This window comes from Trachurus japonicus, unplaced genomic scaffold (genome assembly GCF_045865225.1).
Source record: "Trachurus japonicus isolate A0001 unplaced genomic scaffold, Traja_1.0 AP030232.1".
NCBI lineage: Eukaryota > Metazoa > Chordata > Actinopteri > Carangiformes > Carangidae > Trachurus > Trachurus japonicus.
In genome coordinates this window covers 28,535-34,828 of record NW_028220365.1, presented here as the reverse complement: position 1 = coordinate 34,828, position 6,294 = coordinate 28,535, and the positions used below count along the sequence as shown (strand labels likewise).

The window sequence follows — 6,294 nt, the reverse complement described above, 5'->3', positions numbered from 1 at the left end:
TATGAGTTTATTAAATTAAACCTGAGAGAAATGAGACTGAAGAACAAACAAAACATGAATGTTAACTTTATCATAATTTCATAGATATCAGACATAACATAAGCCTGTATGTCCCAATAAATATCACAGATAATATCTAGTATTTCTTCAACAGGAAGCGATGCAGGAAATAAAGTTAATTATCTGGTACACCACAGTAAAATAGAGGGTAGGAAAAAAAAGTAAGATCACTTCCTCTGTTCAACCCTCAGACTACCAACCAACCAACCAACCAACCAACAGCAGTCAGAGCATATAAAAAACTGTCTGAACACTGAGGAAGTAAAACACTGATACAACTAAAGGAAACTCTCACTTTAACTTTGTGGACCAACAGGAGGTTTTTATCTTTCGTTGTGTTTCAAACTCTCTGAAGGTCACACAGCAAAATGCCTGAAGCTGAAGTCCTGTACAGCAACGTCCAGTATGAGAGAGGAGCGAGGAGATGCACTAATGGTGAGTCTTTAATATTTTTTTTGTTTTATCGGTGCAGAATGAAATCAATCCTAAAGAAAGTGAAATGTAAACTCTAAATACTTCAAAAGTTGTTTCTTGCTTTATGCTTTTGAGATGTGAAACATTTCAACGAGCAACTTTCCCAAAGTCACCTTGAGTTCTCAGTTGTTTCATCACCTGTTTGGTTTTATGTTGCAGCGATCACTTCCTCATCAGATGTAACAACTTACTATGGGATCTTAGGAGGTGAAGCAGCTGCAGAGCTGCCAGGTCGGTAACCAACAGTGTGGAGTCAAGATGAGGCCGTTACCTGATCGATAGAAAAATAATCTGATAATCATTTCAGACATTTGTGGAGCAAAAACAGTAAAAGTTCAAGAATTCACATTTCTTAGATGTGAATGTTATTTGGTTTTCTTAGTTTTAAAATAACATATAATTTACAATCATATAGTAACTTATTTATTTAGATGTCACTTTGCACATCTTAAGCACTTTTTTTTGTATTAGTTTCTAATATTTTTTGAAGAATCATCATGAGATTAACTGATCGACGTAAGTTAGTTGCAGGTATTTAATGTATTAAAAAAAATGTAATAATTACGTTTTTACTTAAAGTGTTCGTTGTCCTGCACTATCACGTCAAAGCAAATTCGTTGTATGTGAAAATTCAATTTATCTCTGAGCGTTGAACTGTAGAAAAGATGATCACAGAACAATAAAAACAGCTGGAATCAGAGGAACTGGTGTAGATACTGGTAAAACAAAGATAAAACATGTTTACAAACAAATGTACATTTGCAACTAGTAGGCTGCAAAAAGACATTAATTTTCACGCTCTGCAGTCGTGACAATACTCCTCAGGGGTGTGATGTTATCTTTGTCTGTGTTTCACCATCACTTCCTCTGATTTTCTCAGAAACTCAAAAAGAAGAAATGACCTGTTAGTTTTTTGTTGATTTTAAAGTCGTCTCATGAGCTGTGTCTTTGCTGTTGGTCAGTCTCCCAGCAGGGGGCAGCAGAGCTGAAGGGACCAGCACAGGTGAGACGGCGGGACGTGGCCCTCCTGGTCCTCAGTCTTCTCCTGGCAGCTGCCGTCAGCGCTCTGGCTGCTTCCTGTGAGTCTCCACTCTTTTCTCTGTCAATAACAGATGATTCACACGTCAAGTAGCTACAGACAAACAACATCTGCTCTGTGACACCAACAACTCATCTCTCTACAACCTCCATCAAGTCAAACACTGAACAAAACCACTCAAGATCAAACTGGATGTTCAGATGTCTTCTTCTCCTTCTTCTTTCTTCTCAGTAAATCAAAACGTTCAAACTAAGGACCAGCTCCAAAAGCTGCAGTTTGACCTCGAAGCTCTGAAGAGAAATCTCTCAGGTCAGTTTGTTCACTTTTATTATTCAGACAGGTGAAGACTGATACAGTCCTGATTTAAAATGTATCACTTTATGTTTCTCATGTGAACAATGAGAAGAAAATAAATAACTTTTTCTACTGTCATATTATATAATAAACTAGTGGAGTTAACCTTTTATAAGGATGAGATTCAGTGACAAAAAATATAGTGGCTGCCCGATTTTATCCTCATGTATCAGTTTGAAACCACATCATGTCTTATAAATCTTATAAATCTGTAAATATTCAGTGATGTTTAGTTCCAGTGAACATTTGGTCTGAAGTGGAAAAAAAATATTTATCAGCTTATAATTGTAAAAATGAAACCACTAATGTGAAGTAACAGCTTCATTAGTTTTCAGTAAAGTCGACTACTGATTCTTTTCAGGTCCTGAGCTTCTCTCACTCTGCTCTGCTTTTTTTTTTAAGACTTGGAAAATAAAAACATGACAGACGAGCTGCAGAAGTTAAAGTCATGTAATGAAGAACTGGAAAAAAGAGACTTAGGTAAGTTTGTGTTTGTAAAATCACATTGAATTTATTATTTTTCACCTGATGTGAATCTGATTTAAATCTCTTATGTTTCTTCTCAACATTTTTCAGTCATGTAGAAAATAATTTTCTCCTGATAAGTAAATTAACACTGACAGACCGACCTCCAACAGATGACTCATGTCTTAAGTATGAAGGAGGCTGGGAACAACATGGAGGACGGTGCTACAGGTTCTCCTCCATTCATTTATCCTGGATGGAGAGCAGGAGGAGCTGCAGAGATCAGGGAGGAGACCTGGTGAAGATTGACAGCAGAGAGGAGCAGGTAGAAAACACAACTTTATGTTTCATCGTCTCAGAACAGAAACATCTGAGCAGAGAGAAAATCACCAAACGTTTCCTCTTCAGACGTTGCTGCAGGACAAAGTGAGAGAAAGACGGAAATATGATGGTTAGACGTTCTGGATCGGTCTGACGGACTCAGAGAGGGAGACTGGAAGTGGGTGGACGGCTCAACACTGGACGAAAGGTTTGACTCTTTAGTAAAAACATTTTTTTTTATCCATTTCCAGGTCAAAGTTTCCTGTTGTTTCTGATCCAGTTCTTTCTGCTCATCTTCTCTCAGCTTGAGTTTCTGGGCCGACAAACAGCCAAACAACTCCAAAGGGCTGGATCCTGATGGAGAGGACTGTGTCATAATGGGAAATTGGTGGTGGGATTACACCTGCATAGTTGAATTCAGATGGATTTGTGAGAAACAAGCAGAACAAAAAGGACAGCTTCAAGTCTGTAAATAAGTTTAGCTTTAACAAACTGTGGCCTGATGAAGGTTGAGTCTGAGTGACTGTAAATAATTCAGATTTATGACTGTATTAAGTCTTTTCTCAGCTTCAAGACAAGTAAAATCTTAACTTTAAACGGTTTAAAGAAAGAAATTGTTTGGGTTTTTTAATTTGTACTTCCTGTTTCTGTTCATTTTCATCTCTTTTACTTTTTGCTGAATGCAATTCCTCAAAATACTCAAACCATTTTAAAATTCATTCAATGTTTCTGATATTATTATTATTATTATTATATATACTATATATACACATAGTATATATATTTTTTACAAAAACAGATGAATGAAGAATGTTTAACTCATTTCTGTGATACATTTAGATAAAGTCTTAATAAAACATTTACATCTTCAGGTCACTCTGATTGTGTGTTGATTGTGACTGGTTTTACAAATGTGTTTGTATTTTTCATGTCAAATGTCATATTGTATAATATTTAGTTAAAACATGGCTGACCTGATCAGAGTGAGCTGCTCTGCTGCTGCCGCCATCTTGGCAGCGTCTGACTCCGCCCCCTAACTCCTGGTCAGTCCTAAAATGGTCAAAGAGGAGGAGCCTGTGTGGAGCTGAGACTCCTCCACCTGTCACTCCAAGAGGCCACGCCCCCTTATTCTCCATCACTTCAGTCACTAATAAAGTGTTCAACAGGTGAGTTGTACAAACAGTTTCTGTTCCAGGATGTAAACATGTTTATTTTAACATGGGAGTCTATGGAGACTGACTCACTGTTGGAGACTCACTCTAGTGGTCAGGAGAGGAACTGCAGCTGCTGCTTCTTCACTGTTGATGCTTCATGTTTCAGCCTCAGAGGTTCAAGCTGGGATTTAAGCCAGTACAAAGTAGAGCAGACAGCAATATTATTATTTAACACATTGGTATTGAAAAAAATATTGAATATAACAGCTTCATGTTGAACAAGACTAAGACAAAGTTTGACCATCATGGATGAATCCAGTCCAGAGAGACAAACCTGACAGGTGAAGAAAGTCTGGTTGTCAGTGTTTTGAAAAACATGAGTTTATTAAATAAAACCTGAGAGAAACGAGACTGAAGAACAAGCAAAACATGAATGTTAACTTTATTATAATTTCATAGATATCAGACATAACATAAGCCTGTATGTCCCAATAAATATCACAGATAATATCTAGTATTTCTTCAACAGGAAGCGATGCAGGAAATAAAGTTAATTATCTGGTACACCACAGTAAAATAGAAGGTAGAAAAAATAGTTTCATAACTTCCTCTGTTCAACCCTCAGACTACCAACCAACCAATAGCAGTCAGTGAATATAAAAAACTGACTGGAGGTTTTTATCTTTAGTTGTGTTTCAAACTCTCTGAAGGTCACACAGCAAAATGCCTGAAGCTGAAGTCCTGTACAGCAACGTCCAGTATGAGAGAGGAGCGAGGAGATGCACTATTGGTGAGTTTTAGTTTTTTTTTTTCGTTCTTTTTTTTGCAATTTATAGGTACAGAATAGAATAAAGTCAAAGATGTATCCTGAAGAAAGTGAAATGTTCATTTTAAAACCATCTCCTGTCTTCAGAGTGAACTGATGGACCTGACTCACTTCTCTAATATGTAAACTCCAGATACTTCAAGAGTTGTTTCTTGCGTTTGAGATGTGAAACATTTTAACATTCACCTTCTCCAAAATCACCGTTTGGTTTTATGTTGCAGCGATCACTTCCTCATCAGATGTAACAACTTACTATGGGGTTCGGATCTTGGAAAATGAAGCAGCTGCAGAGCTGCCAGGTCGGTAACCAACAGCGTGGAGTCATATGAGGCCGTTACCTGATCGATAGAAAAATAAGAATAATTATTAATAATTAATAAAATGTGTAGCTGCTGGAGTCAGAGGAACTGGTGTGTAAATATTAACACAAAGGAAAAAACACTCTTTAAAACAAATGTGCATTACACACTAGTATGCAGTGTGCAAATAAACATTAATTAACACACGAAGACATTTTGTGTTGATGCCCTGCAGTAAATGTTCTCAGAGGTGTGATGTTATTTTCATCTGTGCTTCACCATCACTTCCTCAGATTCTTCCAGAAACTCAAAAATAAGAAATGATGTGTTCAGCTCAGCTTCCTCTCTGTTCCTCTCTGGTCTCATGAGCTGTGTCTTTGCTGTTGGTCAGTCTCCCAGCAGGGGGCAGCAGAGCTGAAGGGACCAGCACAGGTGAGACGGCGGGACGTGGCCCTCCTGGTCCTCAGTCTTCTCCTGGCAGCTGCCGTCAGCGCTCTGGCTGCTTCCTGTGAGTCTCCACTCTTTTCTCAGAGAGTCAGTGGATGTAGATCTGTCTCAGAGTGAACAGCAGAGTGGAGTTAATGTGGGGGGTCGTTAAACAAACAACTGAGCTATCAACAACCTCCATCAAGTCAAGAACTGTACAAAACTTTAAAACGTTTAAACTAGAAAAACACAGTTGGGACTTTGAAAAAGAATAAAGAATAAAAAAAATTTTAATCAAAAGCAAATTAGGTTGGGTTGGTGATCCTATTCTGGAGCTTTTTCTACTAAATTGTTTGAAACCCTCTTCACACTTTGCAACCAATTGACTGAATGCTTTTTCACAAAAATGACAAAAGTCACAGACAATCCTGTAAAAACCACATCCCATCATCTTTAACGTCACATAAAAATCAATTGTATCGTGATGTGTCAATCAAGCTGCCGTCAGAGACTTCACCTACATCCACAGAAAGGTTTTTCCAGGATCTCCAACCCTCCCTTTAGATCACTAAACTGGATACGTACACATGTCTTCTTCTTCTTCTCCTTCTTCTGACTCTTCTTTTCTTTCTTCTCAGTAATTCAAATTTTTCAAACTAAGGACCAGCTCCAAAAGCTGCAGTTTGACCACGAAGCTCTGAAGAGAAATCTCTCAGGTCAGTTTGTTCACTTTTATTATTCAGACAGGTGAAGACTGATACAGACCTGATTTAAAATATATCACTTTATGTTTCTCATGTGAAAATAAATAATTTTTTCTACTTCATATTACCTCTTACATTCTACTGTCCTATTATATAATAAACTGTGATATTG

The 6,294-nt window shown here is 37.6% G+C and overlaps 1 pseudogene; it reads left to right on the top strand.

Moving 5' to 3' along the window:
* The first annotated feature begins 428 nt into the window (after window positions 1-428).
* Window positions 429-3,189, top strand: LOC146960569 (CD209 antigen-like protein D; annotated as a pseudogene).
* The last annotated feature ends 3,105 nt before the right edge of the window (window positions 3,190-6,294 follow it).